The sequence below is a fragment of the Heterodontus francisci genome, chromosome 28, assembly GCF_036365525.1.
Source record: "Heterodontus francisci isolate sHetFra1 chromosome 28, sHetFra1.hap1, whole genome shotgun sequence".
In the NCBI taxonomy this organism is placed as follows: domain Eukaryota; kingdom Metazoa; phylum Chordata; class Chondrichthyes; order Heterodontiformes; family Heterodontidae; genus Heterodontus; species Heterodontus francisci.
This window is the reverse complement of record NC_090398.1, coordinates 11034594-11053580: the sequence shown is the minus strand read 5'-3', so window position 1 is coordinate 11053580 and position 18987 is coordinate 11034594. Positions and strand designations below refer to the sequence as shown.

General features: G+C 42.7%; 11 non-coding genes across 11 annotated transcripts; all 11 read right to left on the bottom strand.

Moving 5' to 3' along the window:
* Window positions 1-1325: 1325 nt before the first annotated feature.
* trnak-uuu (transfer RNA lysine (anticodon UUU)) lies at window positions 1326-1398 on the bottom strand. The gene has a single exon. It is a non-coding gene; the product is annotated as a tRNA-Lys (tRNA).
* A 1634-nt stretch (window positions 1399-3032) lies between these two features.
* On the bottom strand, window positions 3033-3105 carry trnak-uuu (transfer RNA lysine (anticodon UUU)). The gene has a single exon. It is a non-coding gene; the product is annotated as a tRNA-Lys (tRNA).
* A 1634-nt stretch (window positions 3106-4739) lies between these two features.
* On the bottom strand, window positions 4740-4812 carry trnak-uuu (transfer RNA lysine (anticodon UUU)). The gene has a single exon. It is a non-coding gene; the product is annotated as a tRNA-Lys (tRNA).
* A 1634-nt stretch (window positions 4813-6446) lies between these two features.
* Window positions 6447-6519, bottom strand: trnak-uuu (transfer RNA lysine (anticodon UUU)). The gene has a single exon. It is a non-coding gene; the product is annotated as a tRNA-Lys (tRNA).
* Window positions 6520-8153: 1634 nt separating this feature from the next.
* On the bottom strand, window positions 8154-8226 carry trnak-uuu (transfer RNA lysine (anticodon UUU)). The gene has a single exon. It is a non-coding gene; the product is annotated as a tRNA-Lys (tRNA).
* Window positions 8227-9878: 1652 nt separating this feature from the next.
* Window positions 9879-9951, bottom strand: trnak-uuu (transfer RNA lysine (anticodon UUU)). Its single transcript has one exon. It is a non-coding gene; the product is annotated as a tRNA-Lys (tRNA).
* A 1634-nt stretch (window positions 9952-11585) lies between these two features.
* trnak-uuu (transfer RNA lysine (anticodon UUU)) lies at window positions 11586-11658 on the bottom strand. Its single transcript has one exon. It is a non-coding gene; the product is annotated as a tRNA-Lys (tRNA).
* A 1634-nt stretch (window positions 11659-13292) lies between these two features.
* trnak-uuu (transfer RNA lysine (anticodon UUU)) lies at window positions 13293-13365 on the bottom strand. Its single transcript has one exon. It is a non-coding gene; the product is annotated as a tRNA-Lys (tRNA).
* A 1634-nt stretch (window positions 13366-14999) lies between these two features.
* Window positions 15000-15072, bottom strand: trnak-uuu (transfer RNA lysine (anticodon UUU)). The gene has a single exon. It is a non-coding gene; the product is annotated as a tRNA-Lys (tRNA).
* Window positions 15073-16706: 1634 nt separating this feature from the next.
* trnak-uuu (transfer RNA lysine (anticodon UUU)) lies at window positions 16707-16779 on the bottom strand. The gene has a single exon. It is a non-coding gene; the product is annotated as a tRNA-Lys (tRNA).
* Window positions 16780-18413: 1634 nt separating this feature from the next.
* Window positions 18414-18486, bottom strand: trnak-uuu (transfer RNA lysine (anticodon UUU)). The gene has a single exon. It is a non-coding gene; the product is annotated as a tRNA-Lys (tRNA).
* Between the last annotated feature and the right edge of the window lie 501 nt (window positions 18487-18987).

Here is an 18987-nt window from a genome sequence, read left to right as displayed (position 1 = left end):
AGTCTCCGAGCGATATTATCGCTATTATGAATACTTTGGCATCTGTCTTTACCAAGGAAGAAGATGCTTCCAAGGGCACAGTGAAACATGAAGTCATTAACACATTACAAACATTTCAAATTGACAAAGACGCGGTAATAAAACGGCTCCCGATAATAAAAGTTGATCAAACACCAGGGCTGAATCAGGTACATCCAGGCTTTATCTTGTTGTAGCATACGCGATCCTGAGGGGAGTTGATAGAGTGCATACGAGGAGAGATCGGCTTCACCTTCCACAGATGCTGCCTGAATAGTGGAATATTTCCATCATTTTCTTTTATGTAATAGAAATTGTCCTTGCTCTACCTCGAGCTGGGGATCATAAAAGGAGCGTTAGTGGATATATTCTACATGATGAGGCTTTTTGATAGTTTAAAGAAGGAGAACCTGTCCAGTGGCAGAGCTTTCAGCAAAGAAATGGGCACAGATTCAAGTTGATTGGCAAAATAATCAGAGGCGAGCTGTGGAAACACTTAGTTTTATGCCCCCATTTTGTTGGAATCTGCAGTGCACTGTCTGAAATGACGGTGGAGGTTGAACCATAAGTAATCTTCAAAGTGCTTTGGTCTGCAGCCTGAAGAACGTAAAGGTTTAGGGAAAACAGAGCTGGCATATATGACGACGCACACGTATTCGAAGAACCGTCACAGGTATCACGAGTGGAACGGCACCCTGTGCTGTAAGTTTTTTTGTCTCTGTGAATGCAGGAAAAGCATGGGAAATCCTGTTATTATTTCAAAACCAACTTAAGCATGTCATTTCCCGAAGAGATTTTGAAGGGCAATGGAGTGATATTTGTCGCGAGAAGTGAATTAAGCTTTAATTTCCTAAGCTGATGATTGACAAGGAAATTTTGAAGAATAAAGCTGGATAACATGAACAAAAGCGAAATAGTGAGGATTGTGGAAATCTGAAATCAAAACCGAGAGTGCAAAAAAGACAAAGCAGGTCTGGCAGCATGTGTGGCGAGAAAAATGCAGTTAACGTTTCAGGTGCGTGACAATACATCAGAATAATAACAACGATGTTCAACTGCCTTATTTGTGTATGTAAAAACTGGTAAAAAGTGATGACGGAGGTGATGCAATCCTGTTTATGATTGAAACGATGCGATCAAGCAAAGCAGACGTCTTGCTGCAACTGAAAGAATTGCCGGTCAGAATGGACAAAACTTGCAACGAAAAGGGCTGCCAGAGTCTTGGCTCTCCACATCCAAAGTACATGGCTTGGAATTCTTGAGGACACTGCACAAACACCACTGTGATAAAGGCAATAGACAAAGAGCGCCTGAACAGGGACTTGAACCCTGGACCCTCAGATTAAAAGTCTGATGCTCTACCGACTGAGCTATCCAGGCTCAGACACTCAACCCGCACTGCGCCCTTCAGTGGCTGAGAACTAACAGTGCAACACGATCCATCTTCTGCACAGGCTTCTCGCATTTTACTCTCACACACATGCATTCACTGCCTCCCACACTTTTCATTCCGCAAATAATCTCCAGTCGTCCAAATAGACGCACTTTCACCTTATATCTTTCGTCGGTCTGTCTCACTCAACGTAACAATTCAACTTTCCGGCTGTTTATACATCCTTGAGAGAGCGACTGAAAGAGCAAATAAGAGAAGTGAAAAGACACTGACACCTAAGTTTAAGGCCATCCCAAAGTCTCCGAGCGATATTATCGCTATTATGAATACTTTGGCATCTGTCTTTACCAAGGAAGAAGATGCTTCCAAGGGCACAGTGAAACATGAAGTCATTAACACATTACAAACATTTCAAATTGACAAAGACGCGGTAATAAAACGGCTCCCGATAATAAAAGTTGATCAAACACCAGGGCTGAATCAGGTACATCCAGGCTTTATCTTGTTGTAGCATACGCGATCCTGAGGCGAGTTGATAGAGTGCATACGAGGAGAGATCGGCTTCACCTTCCACAGATGCTGCCTGAATAGTGGAATATTTCCATCATTTTTTTTTCTGTAATAGAAATTGTCCTTGCTCTACCTCGAGCTGGGGATCATAAAAGGAGCGTTAGTGGATATATTCTACATGATGAGGCTTTTTGATAGTTTAAAGAAGGAGAACCTGTCCAGTGGCAGAGCTTTCAGCAAAGAAATGGGCACAGATTCAAGTTGATTGGCAAAATAATCAGAGGCGAGCTGTGGAAACACTTAGTTTTATGCCCCCATTTTGTTGGAATCAACAGTGCACTGTCTGAAAAGACGGTGGAGGTTGAACCATAAGTAATCTTCAAAGTGCTTTGGTCTGCAGCCTGAAGAACGTAAAGGTTTAGGGAAAACAGAGCTGGCATATATGACGACGCACACATATTCGAAGAACCGTCACAGGTATCACGAGTGGAACGGCACCCTGTGCTGTAAGTTTTTTTGTCTCTGTGAATGCAGGAAAAGCATGGGAAATCCTGTTATTATTTCAAAACCAACTTAAGCATGTCATTTCCCGAAGAGATTTTGAAGGGCAATGGAGTGATATTTGTCGCGAGAAGTGAATTAAGCTTTAATTTCCTAAGCTGATGATTGACAAGGAAATTTTGAAGAATAAAGCTGGATAACAAGAACAAAAGCGAAATAGTGAGGATTGTGGAAATCTGAAATCAAAACCGAGAGTGCAAAAAAGACAAAGCAGGTCTGGCAGCATGTGTGGCGAGAAAAATGCAGTTAACGTTTCAGGTGCGTGACAACACATCAGAATAATAACAACGATGTTCAACTGCCTTATTTGTGTATGTAAAAACTGGTAAAAAGTGATGACGGAGGTGATGCAATCCTGTTTAAGATTGAAACGATGCGATCAAGCAAAGCAGACGTCTTGCTGCAACTGAAAGAATTGCCGGTCAGAATGGACAAAACTTGCAACGAAAAGGGCTGCCAGAGTCTTGGCTCTCCACAGCCAAAGTACATGGCTTGGAATTCTTGAGGACACTGCACAAACACCACTGTGATAAAGACATTAGACAAAGAGCACCTGAACAGGGACTTGAACCCTGGACCCTCAGATTAAAAGTCTGATGCTCTACCGACTGAGCTATCCAGGCTCAGGCACTCAACCCGCACTGCGCCCTTCAGTGGCTGAGAACTAACAGTGCAACACGATCCATCTTCTGCACAGGCTTCTCGCATTTTACTCTCACACACATGCATTCACTGCCTCCCACACTTTTCATTCCGCAAATAATCTCCAGTCGTCCAAATAGACGCACTTTCACCTTATATCTTTCGTCGGTCTGTCTCACTCAACGTAACAATTCAACTTTCCGGCTGTTTATACATCCTTGAGAGAGCGACTGAAAGAGCAAATAAGAGAAGTGAAAAGACACTGACACCTAAGTTTAAGGCCATCCCAAAGTCTCCGAGCGATATTATCGCTATTATGAATACTTTGGCATCTGTCTTTACCAAGGAAGAAGATGCTTCCAAGGGCACAGTGAAACATGAAGTCATTAACACATTACAAACATTTCAAATTGACAAAGACGCGGTAATAAAACGGCTCCCGATAATAAAAGTTGATCAAACACCAGGGCTGAATCAGGTACATCCAGGCTTTATCTTGTTGTAGCATACGCGATCCTGAGGCGAGTTGATAGAGTGCATACGAGGAGAGATCGGCTTCACCTTCCACAGATGCTGCCTGAATAGTGGAATATTTCCATCATTTTTTTTTCTGTAATAGAAATTGTCCTTGCTCTACCTCGAGCTGGGGATCATAAAAGGAGCGTTAGTGGATATATTCTACATGATGAGGCTTTTTGATAGTTTAAAGAAGGAGAACCTGTCCAGTGGCAGAGCTTTCAGCAAAGAAATGGGCACAGATTCAAGTTGATTGGCAAAATAATCAGAGGCGAGCTGTGGAAACACTTAGTTTTATGCCCCCATTTTGTTGGAATCAACAGTGCACTGTCTGAAAAGACGGTGGAGGTTGAACCATAAGTAATCTTCAAAGTGCTTTGGTCTGCAGCCTGAAGAACGTAAAGGTTTAGGGAAAACAGAGCTGGCATATATGACGACGCACACATATTCGAAGAACCGTCACAGGTATCACGAGTGGAACGGCACCCTGTGCTGTAAGTTTTTTTGTCTCTGTGAATGCAGGAAAAGCATGGGAAATCCTGTTATTATTTCAAAACCAACTTAAGCATGTCATTTCCCGAAGAGATTTTGAAGGGCAATGGAGTGATATTTGTCGCGAGAAGTGAATTAAGCTTTAATTTCCTAAGCTGATGATTGACAAGGAAATTTTGAAGAATAAAGCTGGATAACAAGAACAAAAGCAAAATAGTGAGGATTGTGGAAATCTGAAATCAAAACCGAGAGTGCAAAAAAGACAAAGCAGGTCTGGCAGCATGTGTGGCGAGAAAAATGCAGTTAACGTTTCAGGTGCGTGACAATACATCAGAATAATAACAACGATGTTCAACTGCCTTATTTGTGTATGTAAAAACTGTTAAAACGTGATGACGGAGGTGATGCAATCCTGTTTAAGATTGAAACGATGCGATCAAGCAAAGCAGACGTCTTGCTGCAACTGAAAGAATTGCCGGTCAGAATGGACAAAACTTGCAACGAAAAGGGCTGCCAGAGTCTTGGCTCTCCACATCCAAAGTACATGGCTTGGAATTCTTGAGGACACTGCACAAACACCACTGTGATAAAGGCAATAGACAAAGAGCACCTGAACAGGGACTTGAACCCTGGACCCTCAGATTAAAAGTCTGATGCTCTACCGACTGAGCTATCCAGGCTCAGGCACTCAACCCGCACTGCGCCCTTCAGTGGCTGAGAACTAACAGTGCAACACGATCCATCTTCTGCACAGGCTTCTCGCATTTTACTCTCACACACATGCATTCACTGCCTCCCACACTTTTCATTCCGCAAATAATCTCCAGTCGTCCAAATAGACGCACTTTCACCTTATATCTTTCGTCGGTCTGTCTCACTCAACGTAACAATTCAACTTTCCGGCTGTTTATACATCCTTGAGAGAGCGACTGAAAGAGCAAATAAGAGAAGTGAAAAGACACTGACACCTAAGTTTAAGGCCATCCCAAAGTCTCCGAGCGATATTATCGCTATTATGAATACTTTGGCATCTGTCTTTACCAAGGAAGAAGATGCTTCCAAGGGCACAGTGAAACATGAAGTCATTAACACATTACAAACATTTCAAATTGTCAAAGACGCGGTAATAAAACGGCTCCCGATAATAAAAGTTGATCAAACACCAGGGCTGAATCAGGTACATCCAGGCTTTATCTTGTTGTAGCATACGCGATCCTGAGGGGAGTTGATAGAGTGCATACGAGGAGAGATCGGCTTCACCTTCCACAGATGCTGCCTGAATAGTGGAATATTTCCATCATTTTCTTTTCTGTAATAGAAATTGTCCTTGCTCTACCTCGAGCTGGGGATCATAAAAGGAGCGTTAGTGGATATATTCTACATGATGAGGCTTTTTGATAGTTTAAAGAAGGAGAACCTGTCCAGTGGCAGAGCTTTCAGCAAAGAAATGGGCACAGATTCAAGTTGATTGGCAAAATAATCAGAGGCGACCTGTGGAAACACTTAGTTTTATGCCCCCATTTTGTTGGAATCTGCAGTGCACTGTCTGAAATGACGGTGGAGGTTGAACCATAAGTAATCTTCAAAGTGCTTTGGTCTGCAGCCTGAAGAACGTAAAGGTTTTGGGAAAACAGAGCTGGCATATATGACGACGCACACATATTCGAAGAACCGTCACAGGTATCACGAGTGGAACGGCACCCTGTGCTGTAAGTTTTTTTGTCTCTGTGAATGCACGAAAAGCATGGGAAATCCTGTTATTATTTCAAAACCAACTTAAGCATGTCATTTCCCGAAGAGATTTTGAAGGGCAATGGAGTGATATTTGTCGCGTGAAGTGAATTAAACTTTAATTTGCTAAGCTGATGATTGATAAGGAAATTTTGAAGAATAAAGCTGGATAACAAGAACAAAAGCGAAATAGTGAGGATTGTGGAAATCTGAAATCAAAACCGAGAGTGCAAAAAAGACAAAGCAGGTCGGGCAGCATGTGTGGCGAGAAAAATAGAGTTAACGTTTCTGGTGCGTGACAATACATCAGAATAATAACAACGATGTTCAACTGCCTTATTTGTGTATGTAAAAACTGGTAAAAAGTGATGACGGAGGTGATGCAATCCTGTTTAAGATTGAAACGATGCGATCAAGCAAAGCAGACGTCTTGCTGCAACTGAAAGAATTGCCGGTCAGAATGGACAAAACTTGCAACGAAAAAGGCTGCCAGAGTCTTGGCTCCCCACAGCCAAAGTACATGGTTTTGAATTTTTGAGGACACTGCACAAACACCACTGTGATAAAGGCATTAGACAAAGAACACCTGAACAGGGACTTGAACCCTGGACCCTCAGATTAAAAGTCTGATGCTCTACCGACTGAGCTATCCAGGCTCAGACACTCAACCCGCACTGCGCCTTTCAGTGGCTGAGAACTAACAGTGCAACACGATCCATCTTCTGCACTGGCTTCTCGCATTTTACTCTCACACACATGCATTCACTGCCTCCCACACTTTTCATTACGCAAATAATCTCCAGTCGTCCAAATGGACGCACTTTCACCTTATATCTTTCGTCGGTCTGTCTCACTCAACGTAACAATTCAACTTTCCGGCTGTTTATACATCCTTGAGAGAGCGACTGAAAGAGCAAATAAGTGAAGTGAAAAGACACTGACACCTAAGTTTAAGGCCATCCCAAAGTCTCCAAGCGATATTATCGCTATTATGAATACTTTGGCATCTGTCTTTACCAAGGAAGAAGATGCTTCCAAGGGCACAGTGAAACATGAAGTCATTAACACATTACAAACATTTCAAATTGACAAAGACGCGGTAATAAAACGGCTCCCGATAATAAAAGTTGATCAAACACCAGGGCTGAATCAGGTACATCCAGGCTTTATCTTGTTGTAGCATACGCGATCCTGAGGCGAGTTGATAGAGTGCATACGAGGAGAGATCGGCTTCACCTTCCACAGATGCTGCCTGAATAGTGGAATATTTCCATCATTTTTTTTTCTGTAATAGAAATTGTCCTTGCTCTACCTCGAGCTGGGGATCATAAAAGGAGCGTTAGTGGATATATTCTACATGATGAGGCTTTTTGATAGTTTAAAGAAGGAGAACCTGTCCAGTGGCAGAGCTTTCAGCAAAGAAATGGGCACAGATTCAAGTTGATTGGCAAAATAATCAGAGGCGAGCTGTGGAAACACTTAGTTTTATGCCCCCATTTTGTTGGAATCAACAGTGCACTGTCTGAAAAGACGGTGGAGGTTGAACCATAAGTAATCTTCAAAGTGCTTTGGTCTGCAGCCTGAAGAACGTAAAGGTTTAGGGAAAACAGAGCTGGCATATATGATGACGCACACATATTCGAAGAACCGTCACAGGTATCACGAGTGGAACGGCACCCTGTGCTGTAAGTTTTTTTGTCTCTGTGAATGCAGGAAAAGCATGGGAAATCCTGTTATTATTTCAAAACCAACTTAAGCATGTCATTTCCCGAAGAGATTTTGAAGGGCAATGGAGTGATATTTGTCGCGAGAAGTGAATTAAGCTTTAATTTCCTAAGCTGATGATTGACAAGGAAGTTTTGAAGAATAAAGCTGGATAACAAGAACAAAAGCGAAATAGTGAGGATTGTGGAAATCTGAAATCAAAACCGAGAGTGCAAAAAAGACAAAGCAGGTCTGGCAGCATGTGTGGCGAGAAAAATGCAGTTAACGTTTCAGGTGCGTGACAATACATCAGAATAATAACAACGATGTTCAACTGCCTTATTTGTGTATGTAAAAACTGGTAAAAAGTGATGACGGAGGTGATGCAATCCTGTTTAAGATTGAAACGATGCGATCAAGCAAAGCAGACGTCTTGCTGCAACTGAAAGAATTGCCGGTCAGAATGGACAAAACTTGCAACGAAAAGGGCTGCCAGAGTCTTGGCTCTCCACATCCAAAGTACATGGCTTGGAATTCTTGAGGACACTGCACAAACACCACTGTGATAAAGGCAATAGACAAAGAGCACCTGAACAGGGACTTGAACCCTGGACCCTCAGATTAAAAGTCTGATGCTCTACCGACTGAGCTATCCAGGCTCAGGCACTCAACCCGCACTGCGCCCTTCAGTGGCTGAGAACTAACAGTGCAACACGATCCATCTTCTGCACAGGCTTCTCGCATTTTACTCTCACACACATGCATTCACTGCCTCCCACACTTTTCATTCCGCAAATAATCTCCAGTCGTCCAAATAGACGCACTTTCACCTTATATCTTTCGTCGGTCTGTCTCACTCAACGTAACAATTCAACTTTCCGGCTGTTTATACATCCTTGAGAGAGCGACTGAAAGAGCAAATAAGAGAAGTGAAAAGACACTGACACCTAAGTTTAAGGCCATCCCAAAGTCTCCGAGCGATATTATCGCTATTATGAATACTTTGGCATCTGTCTTTACCAAGGAAGAAGATGCTTCCAAGGGCACAGTGAAACATGAAGTCATTAACACATTACAAACATTTCAAATTGTCAAAGACGCGGTAATAAAACGGCTCGCGGTAATAAAACGGCTCCCGATAATAAAAGTTGATCAAACACCAGGGCTGAATCAGGTACATCCAGGCTTTATCTTGTTGTAGCATACGCGATCCTGAGGGGAGTTGATAGAGTGCATACGAGGAGAGATCGGCTTCACCTTCCACAGATGCTGCCTGAATAGTGGAATATTTCCATCATTTTCTTTTCTGTAATAGAAATTGTCCTTGCTCTACCTCGAGCTGGGGATCATAAAAGGAGCGTTAGTGGATATATTCTACATGATGAGGCTTTTTGATAGTTTAAAGAAGGAGAACCTGTCCAGTGGCAGAGCTTTCAGCAAAGAAATGGGCACAGATTCAAGTTGATTGGCAAAATAATCAGAGGCGAGCTGTGGAAACACTTAGTTTTATGCCCCCATTTTGTTGGAATCAACAGTGCACTGTCTGAAAAGACGGTGGAGGTTGAACCATAAGTAATCTTCAAAGTGCTTTGGTCTGCAGCCTGAAGAACGTAAAGGTTTAGGGAAAACAGAGCTGGCATATATGACGACGCACACATATTCGAAGAACCGTCACAGGTATCACGAGTGGAACGGCACCCTGTGCTGTAAGTTTTTTTGTCTCTGTGAATGCAGGAAAAGCATGGGAAATCCTGTTATTATTTCAAAACCAACTTAAGCATGTCATTTCCCGAAGAGATTTTGAAGGGCAATGGAGTGATATTTGTCGCGAGAAGTGAATTAAGCTTTAATTTCCTAAGCTGATGATTGACAAGGAAATTTTGAAGAATAAAGCTGGATAACAAGAACAAAAGCGAAATAGTGAGGATTGTGGAAATCTGAAATCAAAACCGAGAGTGCAAAAAAGACAAAGCAGGTCTGGCAGCATGTGTGGCGAGAAAAATGCAGTTAACGTTTCAGGTGCGTGACAATACATCAGAATAATAACAACGATGTTCAACTGCCTTATTTGTGTATGTAAAAACTGGTAAAAAGTGATGACGGAGGTGATGCAATCCTGTTTAAGATTGAAACGATGCGATCAAGCAAAGCAGACGTCTTGCTGCAACTGAAAGAATTGCCGGTCAGAATGGACAAAACTTGCAACGAAAAGGGCTGCCAGAGTCTTGGCTCTCCACATCCAAAGTACATGGCTTGGAATTCTTGAGGACACTGCACAAACACCACTGTGATAAAGGCAATAGACAAAGAGCGCCTGAACAGGGACTTGAACCCTGGACCCTCAGATTAAAAGTCTGATGCTCTACCGACTGAGCTATCCAGGCTCAGGCACACAACCCGCACTGCGCCCTTCAGTGGCTGAGAACTAACAGTGCAACACGATCCATCTTCTGCACAGGCTTCTCGCATTTTACTCTCACACACATGCATTCACTGCCTCCCACACTTTTCATTCCGCAAATAATCTCCAGTCGTCCAAATAGACGCACTTTCACCTTATATCTTTCGTCGGTCTGTCTCACTCAACGTAACAATTCAACTTTCCGGCTGTTTATACATCCTTGAGAGAGCGACTGAAAGAGCAAATAAGAGAAGTGAAAAGACACTGACACCTAAGTTTAAGGCCATCCCAAAGTCTCCGAGCGATATTATCGCTATTATGAATACTTTGGCATCTGTCTTTACCAAGGAAGAAGATGCTTCCAAGGGCACAGTGAAACATGAAGTCATTAACACATTACAAACATTTCAAATTGACAAAGACGCGGTAATAAAACGGCTCCCGATAATAAAAGTTGATCAAACACCAGGGCTGAATCAGGTACATCCAGGCTTTATCTTGTTGTAGCATACGCGATCCTGAGGGGAGTTGATAGAGTGCATACGAGGAGAGATCGGCTTCACCTTCCACAGATGCTGCCTGAATAGTGGAATATTTCCATCATTTTCTTTTATGTAATAGAAATTGTCCTTGCTCTACCTCGAGCTGGGGATCATAAAAGGAGCGTTAGTGGATATATTCTACATGATGAGGCTTTTTGATAGTTTAAAGAAGGAGAACCTGTCCAGTGGCAGAGCTTTCAGCAAAGAAATGGGCACAGATTCAAGTTGATTGGCAAAATAATCAGAGGCGAGCTGTGGAAACACTTAGTTTTATGCCCCCATTTTGTTGGAATCTGCAGTGCACTGTCTGAAATGACGGTGGAGGTTGAACCATAAGTAATCTTCAAAGTGCTTTGGTCTGCAGCCTGAAGAACGTAAAGGTTTTGGGAAAACAGAGCTGGCATATATGACGACGCACACATATTCGAAGAACCGTCACAGGTATCACGAGTGGAACGGCACCCTGTGCTGTAAGTTTTTTTGTCTCTGTGAATGCAGGAAAAGCATGGGAAATCCTGTTATTATTTCAAAACCAACTTAAGCATGTCATTTCCCGAAGAGATTTTGAAGGGCAATGGAGTGATATTTGTCGCGAGAAGTGAATTAAGCTTTAATTTCCTAAGCTGATGATTGACAAGGAAATTTTGAAGAATAAAGCTGGATAACATGAACAAAAGCGAAATAGTGAGGATTGTGGAAATCTGAAATCAAAACCGAGAGTGCAAAAAAGACAAAGCAGGTCTGGCAGCATGTGTGGCGAGAAAAATGCAGTTAACGTTTCAGGTGCGTGACAATACATCAGAATAATAACAACGATGTTCAACTGCCTTATTTGTGTATGTAAAAACTGGTAAAAAGTGATGACGGAGGTGATGCAATCCTGTTTATGATTGAAACGATGCGATCAAGCAAAGCAGACGTCTTGCTGCAACTGAAAGAATTGCCGGTCAGAATGGACAAAACTTGCAACGAAAAGGGCTGCCAGAGTCTTGGCTCTCCACATCCAAAGTACATGGCTTGGAATTCTTGAGGACACTGCACAAACACCACTGTGATAAAGGCAATAGACAAAGAGCGCCTGAACAGGGACTTGAACCCTGGACCCTCAGATTAAAAGTCTGATGCTCTACCGACTGAGCTATCCAGGCTCAGACACTCAACCCGCACTGCGCCCTTCAGTGGCTGAGAACTAACAGTGCAACACGATCCATCTTCTGCACAGGCTTCTCGCATTTTACTCTCACACACATGCATTCACTGCCTCCCACACTTTTCATTCCGCAAATAATCTCCAGTCGTCCAAATAGACGCACTTTCACCTTATATCTTTCGTCGGTCTGTCTCACTCAACGTAACAATTCAACTTTCCGGCTGTTTATACATCCTTGAGAGAGCGACTGAAAGAGCAAATAAGAGAAGTGAAAAGACACTGACACCTAAGTTTAAGGCCATCCCAAAGTCTCCGAGCGATATTATCGCTATTATGAATACTTTGGCATCTGTCTTTACCAAGGAAGAAGATGCTTCCAAGGGCACAGTGAAACATGAAGTCATTAACACATTACAAACATTTCAAATTGACAAAGACGCGGTAATAAAACGGCTCCCGATAATAAAAGTTGATCAAACACCAGGGCTGAATCAGGTACATCCAGGCTTTATCTTGTTGTAGCATACGCGATCCTGAGGCGAGTTGATGGAGTGCATACGAGGAGAGATCGGCTTCACCTTCCACAGATGCTGCCTGAATAGTGGAATATTTCCATCATTTTTTTTTCTGTAATAGAAATTGTCCTTGCTCTACCTCGAGCTGGGGATCATAAAAGGAGCGTTAGTGGATATATTCTACATGATGAGGCTTTTTGATAGTTTAAAGAAGGAGAACCTGTCCAGTGGCAGAGCTTTCAGCAAAGAAATGGGCACAGATTCAAGTTGATTGGCAAAATAATCAGAGGCGAGCTGTGGAAACACTTAGTTTTATGCCCCCATTTTGTTGGAATCAACAGTGCACTGTCTGAAAAGACGGTGGAGGTTGAACCATAAGTAATCTTCAAAGTGCTTTGGTCTGCAGCCTGAAGAACGTAAAGGTTTAGGGAAAACAGAGCTGGCATATATGACGACGCACACATATTCGAAGAACCGTCACAGGTATCACGAGTGGAACGGCACCCTGTGCTGTAAGTTTTTTTGTCTCTGTGAATGCAGGAAAAGCATGGGAAATCCTGTTATTATTTCAAAACCAACTTAAGCATGTCATTTCCCGAAGAGATTTTGAAGGGCAATGGAGTGATATTTGTCGCGAGAAGTGAATTAAGCTTTAATTTCCTAAGCTGATGATTGACAAGGAAATTTTGAAGAATAAAGCTGGATAACAAGAACAAAAGCGAAATAGTGAGGATTGTGGAAATCTGAAATCAAAACCGAGAGTGCAAAAAAGACAAAGCAGGTCTGGCAGCATGTGTGGCGAGAAAAATGCAGTTAACGTTTCAGGTGCGTGACAATACATCAGAATAATAACAACGATGTTCAACTGCCTTATTTGTGTATGTAAAAACTGGTAAAAAGTGATGACGGAGGTGATGCAATCCTGTTTAAGATTGAAACGATGCGATCAAGCAAAGCAGACGTCTTGCTGCAACTGAAAGAATTGCCGGTCAGAATGGACAAAACTTGCAACGAAAAGGGCTGCCAGAGTCTTGGCTCTCCACATCCAAAGTACATGGCTTGGAATTCTTGAGGACACTGCACAAACACCACTGTGATAAAGGCAATAGACAAAGAGCGCCTGAACAGGGACTTGAACCCTGGACCCTCAGATTAAAAGTCTGATGCTCTACCGACTGAGCTATCCAGGCTCAGGCACTCAACCCGCACTGCGCCCTTCAGTGGCTGAGAACTAACAGTGCAACACGATCCATCTTCTGCACAGGCTTCTCGCATTTTACTCTCACACACATGCATTCACTGCCTCCCACACTTTTCATTCCGCAAATAATCTCCAGTCGTCCAAATAGACGCACTTTCACCTTATATCTTTCGTCGGTCTGTCTCACTCAACGTAACAATTCAACTTTCCGGCTGTTTATACATCCTTGAGAGAGCGACTGAAAGAGCAAATAAGAGAAGTGAAAAGACACTGACACCTAAGTTTAAGGCCATCCCAAAGTCTCCGAGCGATATTATCGCTATTATGAATACTTTGGCATCTGTCTTTACCAAGGAAGAAGATGCTTCCAAGGGCACAGTGAAACATGAAGTCATTAACACATTACAAACATTTCAAATTGACAAAGACGCGGTAATAAAACGGCTCCCGATAATAAAAGTTGATCAAACACCAGGGCTGAATCAGGTACATCCAGGCTTTATCTTGTTGTAGCATACGCGATCCTGAGGGGAGTTGATAGAGTGCATACGAGGAGAGATTGGCTTCACCTTCCACAGATGCTGCCTGAATAGTGGAATATTTCCATCATTTTCTTTTCTGTAATAGAAATTGTCCTTGCTCTACCTCGAGCTGGGCATCATAAAAGGAGCGTTAGTGGATATATTCTACATGATGAGGCTTTTTGATAGTTTAAAGAAGGAGAACCTGTCCAGTGGCAGAGCTTTCAGCAAAGAAATGGGCACAGATTCAAGTTGATTGGCAAAATAATCAGAGGCGAGCTGTGGAAACACTTAGTTTTATGCCCCCATTTTGTTGGAATCAACAGTGCACTGTCTGAAAAGACGGTGGAGGTTGAACCATAAGTAATCTTCAAAGTGCTTTGGTCTGCAGCCTGAAGAACGTAAAGGTTTAGGGAAAACAGAGCTGGCATATATGACGACGCACACATATTCGAAGAACCGTCACAGGTATCACGAGTGGAACGGCACCCTGTGCTGTAAGTTTTTTTGTCTCTGTGAATGCAGGAAAAGCATGGGAAATCCTGTTATTATTTCAAAACCAACTTAAGCATGTCATTTCCCGAAGAGATTTTGAAGGGCAATGGAGTGATATTTGTCGCGAGAAGTGAATTAAGCTTTAATTTCCTAAGCTGATGATTGACAAGGAAATTTTGAAGAATAAAGCTGGATAACAAGAACAAAAGCGAAATAGTGAGGATTGTGGAAATCTGAAATCAAAACCGAGAGTGCAAAAAAGACAAAGCAGGTCTGGCAGCATGTGTGGCGAGAAAAATGCAGTTAACGTTTCAGGTGCGTGACAATACATCAGAATAATAACAACGATGTTCAACTGCCTTATTTGTGTATGTAAAAACTGGTAAAAAGTGATGACGGAGGTGATGCAATCCTGTTTAAGATTGAAACGATGCGATCAAGCAAAGCAGACGTCTTGCTGCAACTGAAAGAATTGCCGGTCAGAATGGACAAAACTTGCAACGAAAAGGGCTGCCAGAGTCTTGGCTTTCCACATCCAAAGTACAGGGCTTGGAATTCTTGAGGACACTGCACAAACACCACTGTGATAAAGGCAATAGACAAAGAGCACCTGAACAGGGACTTGAACCCTGGACCCTCAGATTAAAAGTCTGATGCTTTACCGACTGAGCTATCCAGGCTCAGGCACTCAACCCGCACTGCGCCCTTCAGTGGCTGAGAACTAACAGTGCAACACGATCCATCTTCTGCACGAGCTTCTCGCATTTTACTCTCACACCCATGCATTCACTGCCTCCCACACTTTTCATTACGCAAATATTCTCCAGTCGTCCAACTGGACGCACTTTCACCTTATATCTTTCGTCGGTCTGTCTCACTCAACGTAACAATTCAACTTTCCGGCTGTTTATACATCCTTGAGAGAGCGACTGAAAGAGCAAATAAGAGAAGTGAAAAGACACTGACACCTAAGTTTAAGGCCATCCCAAAGTCTCCGAGCGATATTATCGCTATTATGAATACTTTGGCATCTGTCTTTACCAAGGAAGAAGATGCTTCCAAGGGCACAGTGAAACATGAAGTCATTAACACATTACAAACATTTCAAATTGACAAAGACGCGGTAATAAAACAGCTCCCGATAATAAAAGTTGATCAAACACCAGGGCTGAATCAGGTACATCCAGGCTTTATCTTGTTGTAGCATACGCGATCCTGAGGGGAGTTGATAGAGTGGATACGAGGAGAGATCGGCTTCACCTTCCACAGATGCTGCCTGAATAGTGGAATATTTCCATCATTTTCTTTTCTGTAATAGAAATTGTCCTTGCTCTACCTCGAGCTGGGGATCATAAAAGGAGCGTTAGTGGATATATTCAACATGATGAGGCTTTTTGATAGTTTAAAGAAGGAGAACCTATCCAGTGGCAGAGCTTTCAGCAAAGAAATGGGCACAGATTCAAGTTGATTGGCAAAATAATCAGAGGCGACCTGTGGAAACACTTAGTTTTATGCCCCCATTTTGTTGGAATCTGCAGTGCACTGTCTGAAATGACGGTGGAGGTTGAACCATAAGTAATCTTCAAAGTGCTTTGGTCTGCAGCCTGAAGAACGTAAAGGTTTAGGGAAAACAGAGCTGGCATATATGACGACGCACACGTATTCGAAGAACCGTCACAGGTATCACGAGTGGAACGGCACCCTGTGCTGTAAGTTTTTTTGTCTCTGTGAATGCAGGAAAAGCATGGGAAATCCTGTTATTATTTCAAAACCAACTTAAGCATGTCATTTCCCGAAGAGATTTTGAAGGGCAATGGAGTGATATTTGTCGCGTGAAGTGAATTAAACTTTAATTTGCTAAGCTGATGATTGATAAGGAAATTTTGAAGAATAAAGCTGGATAACAAGAACAAAAGCGAAATAGTGAGGATTGTGGAAATCTGAAATCAAAACCGAGAGTGCAAAAAAGACAAAGCAGGTCTGGCAGCATGTGTGGCGAGAAAAATAGAGTTAACGTTTCAGGTGCGTGACAATACATCAGAATAATAACAACGATGTTCAACTGCCTTATTTGTGTATGTAAAAACTGGTAAAAAGTGATGACGGAGGTGATGCAATCCTGTTTAAGATTGAAACGATGCGATCAAGCAAAGCAGACATCTCGCTGCAACTGAAAGAATTGCCGGTCAGAATGGACAAAACTTGCAACGAAAAGGGCTGCCAGAGTCTTGGCTCTCCACAGCCAAAGTACATGGCTTTGAATTCTTGAGGACACCGCACAAACACCACTGTGATAAAGACGTTAGACAAAGAGCACCTGAACAGGGACTTGAACCCTGGACCCTCAGATTAAAAGTCTGATGCTCTACCGACTGAGCTATCCAGGCTCAGACAAGCAACCCGCACTGCGCCCTTCAGTGGCTGAGAACTAACAGTGCAACACGATCCATCTTCTGCACGAGCTTCTCGCATTTTACTCTCACACCCATGCATTCACTGCCTCCCACACTTTTCATTACGCAAATATTCTCCAGTCGTCCAACTGGACGCACTTTCACCTTCTATCTTTCGTCGGTCTGTCTCACTCAACGTAACAATTCAACTTTCCGGCTGTTTATACATCCTTGAGAGAGCGACTGAAAGAGCAAATAAGAGAAGTGAAAAGACACTGACACCTAAGTTTAAGGCCATCCCAAAGTCTCCGAGCGATATTATCGCTATTATGAATACTTTGGCATCTGTCTTTACCAAGGAAGAAGATGCTTCCAAGGGCACAGTGAAACATGAAGTCATTAACACATTACAAACATTTCAAATTGACAAAGACGCGGTAATAAAACGGCTCCCGATAATAAAAGTTGATCAAACACCAGGGCTGAATCAGGTACATCCAGGCTTTATCTTGTTGTAGCATACGCGATCCTGAGGCGAGTTGATGGAGTGCATACGAGGAGAGATCGGCTTCACCTTCCACAGATGCTGCCTGAATAGTGGAATATTTCCATCATTTTTTTTTCTGTAATAGAAATTGTCCTTGCTCTACCTCGAGCTGGGGATCATAAAAGGAGCGTTAGTGGATATATTCTACATGATGAGGCTTTTTGATAGTTTAAAGAAGGAGAACCTGTCCAGTGGCAGAGCTTTCAGCAAAGAAATGGGCACAGATTCAAGTTGATTGGCAAAATAATCAGAGGCGAGCTGTGGAAACACTTAGTTTTATGCCCCCATTTTGTTGGAATCAACAGTGCACTGTCTGAAAAGACGGTGGAGGTTGAACCATAAGTAATCTTCAAAGTGCTTTGGTCTGCAGCCTGAAGAACGTAAAGGTTTAGGGAAAACAGAGCTGGCATATATGACGACGCACACATATTCGAAGAACCGTCACAGGTATCACGAGTGGAACGGCACCCTGTGCTGTAAGTTTTTTTGTCTCTGTGAATGCAGGAAAAGCATGGGAAATCCTGTTATTATTTCAAAACCAACTTAAGCATGTCATTTCCCGAAGAGATTTTGAAGGGCAATGGAGTGATATTTGTCGCGAGAAGTGAATTAAGCTTTAATTTCCTAAGCTGATGATTGACAAGGAAATTTTGAAGAATAAAGCTGGATAACAAGAACAAAAGCGAAATAGTGAGGATTGTGGAAATCTGAAATCAAAACCGAGAGTGCAAAAAAGACAAAGCAGGTCTGGCAGCATGTGTGGCGAGAAAAATGCAGTTAACGTTTCAGGTGCGTGACAATACATCAGAATAATAACAACGATGTTCAACTGCCTTATTTGTGTATGTAAAAACTGGTAAAAAGTGATGACGGAGGTGATGCAATCCTGTTTAAGATTGAAACGATGCGATCAAGCAAAGCAGACGTCTTGCTGCAACTGAAAGAATTGCCGGTCAGAATGGACAAAACTTGCAACGAAAAGGGCTGCCAGAGTCTTGGCTCTCCACATCCAAAGTACATGGCTTGGAATTCTTGAGGACACTGCACAAACACCACTGTGATAAAGGCAATAGACAAAGAGCGCCTGAACAGGGACTTGAACCCTGGACCCTCAGATTAAAAGTCTGATGCTCTACCGACTGAGCTATCCAGGCTCAGGCACTCAACCCGCACTGCGCCCTTCAGTGGCTGAGAACTAACAGTGCAACACGATCCATCTTCTGCACAGGCTTCTCGCATTTTACTCTCACACACATGCATTCACTGCCTCCCACACTTTTCATTCCGCAAATAATCTCCAGTCGTCCAAATAGACGCACTTTCACCTTATATCTTTCGTCGGTCTGTCTCACTCAACGTAACAATTCAACTTTCCGGCTGTTTATACATCCTTGAGAGAGCGACTGAAAGAGCAAATAAGAGAAGTGAAAAGACACTGACACCTAAGTTTAAGGCCATCCCAAAGTCTCCGAGCGATATTATCGCTATTATGAATACTTTGGCATCTGTCTTTACCAAGGAAGAAGATGCTTCCAAGGGCACAGTGAAACATGAAGTCATTAACACATTACAAACATTTCAAATTGACAAAGACGCGGTAATAAAACGGCTCCCGATAATAAAAGTTGATCAAACACCAGGGCTGAATCAGGTAC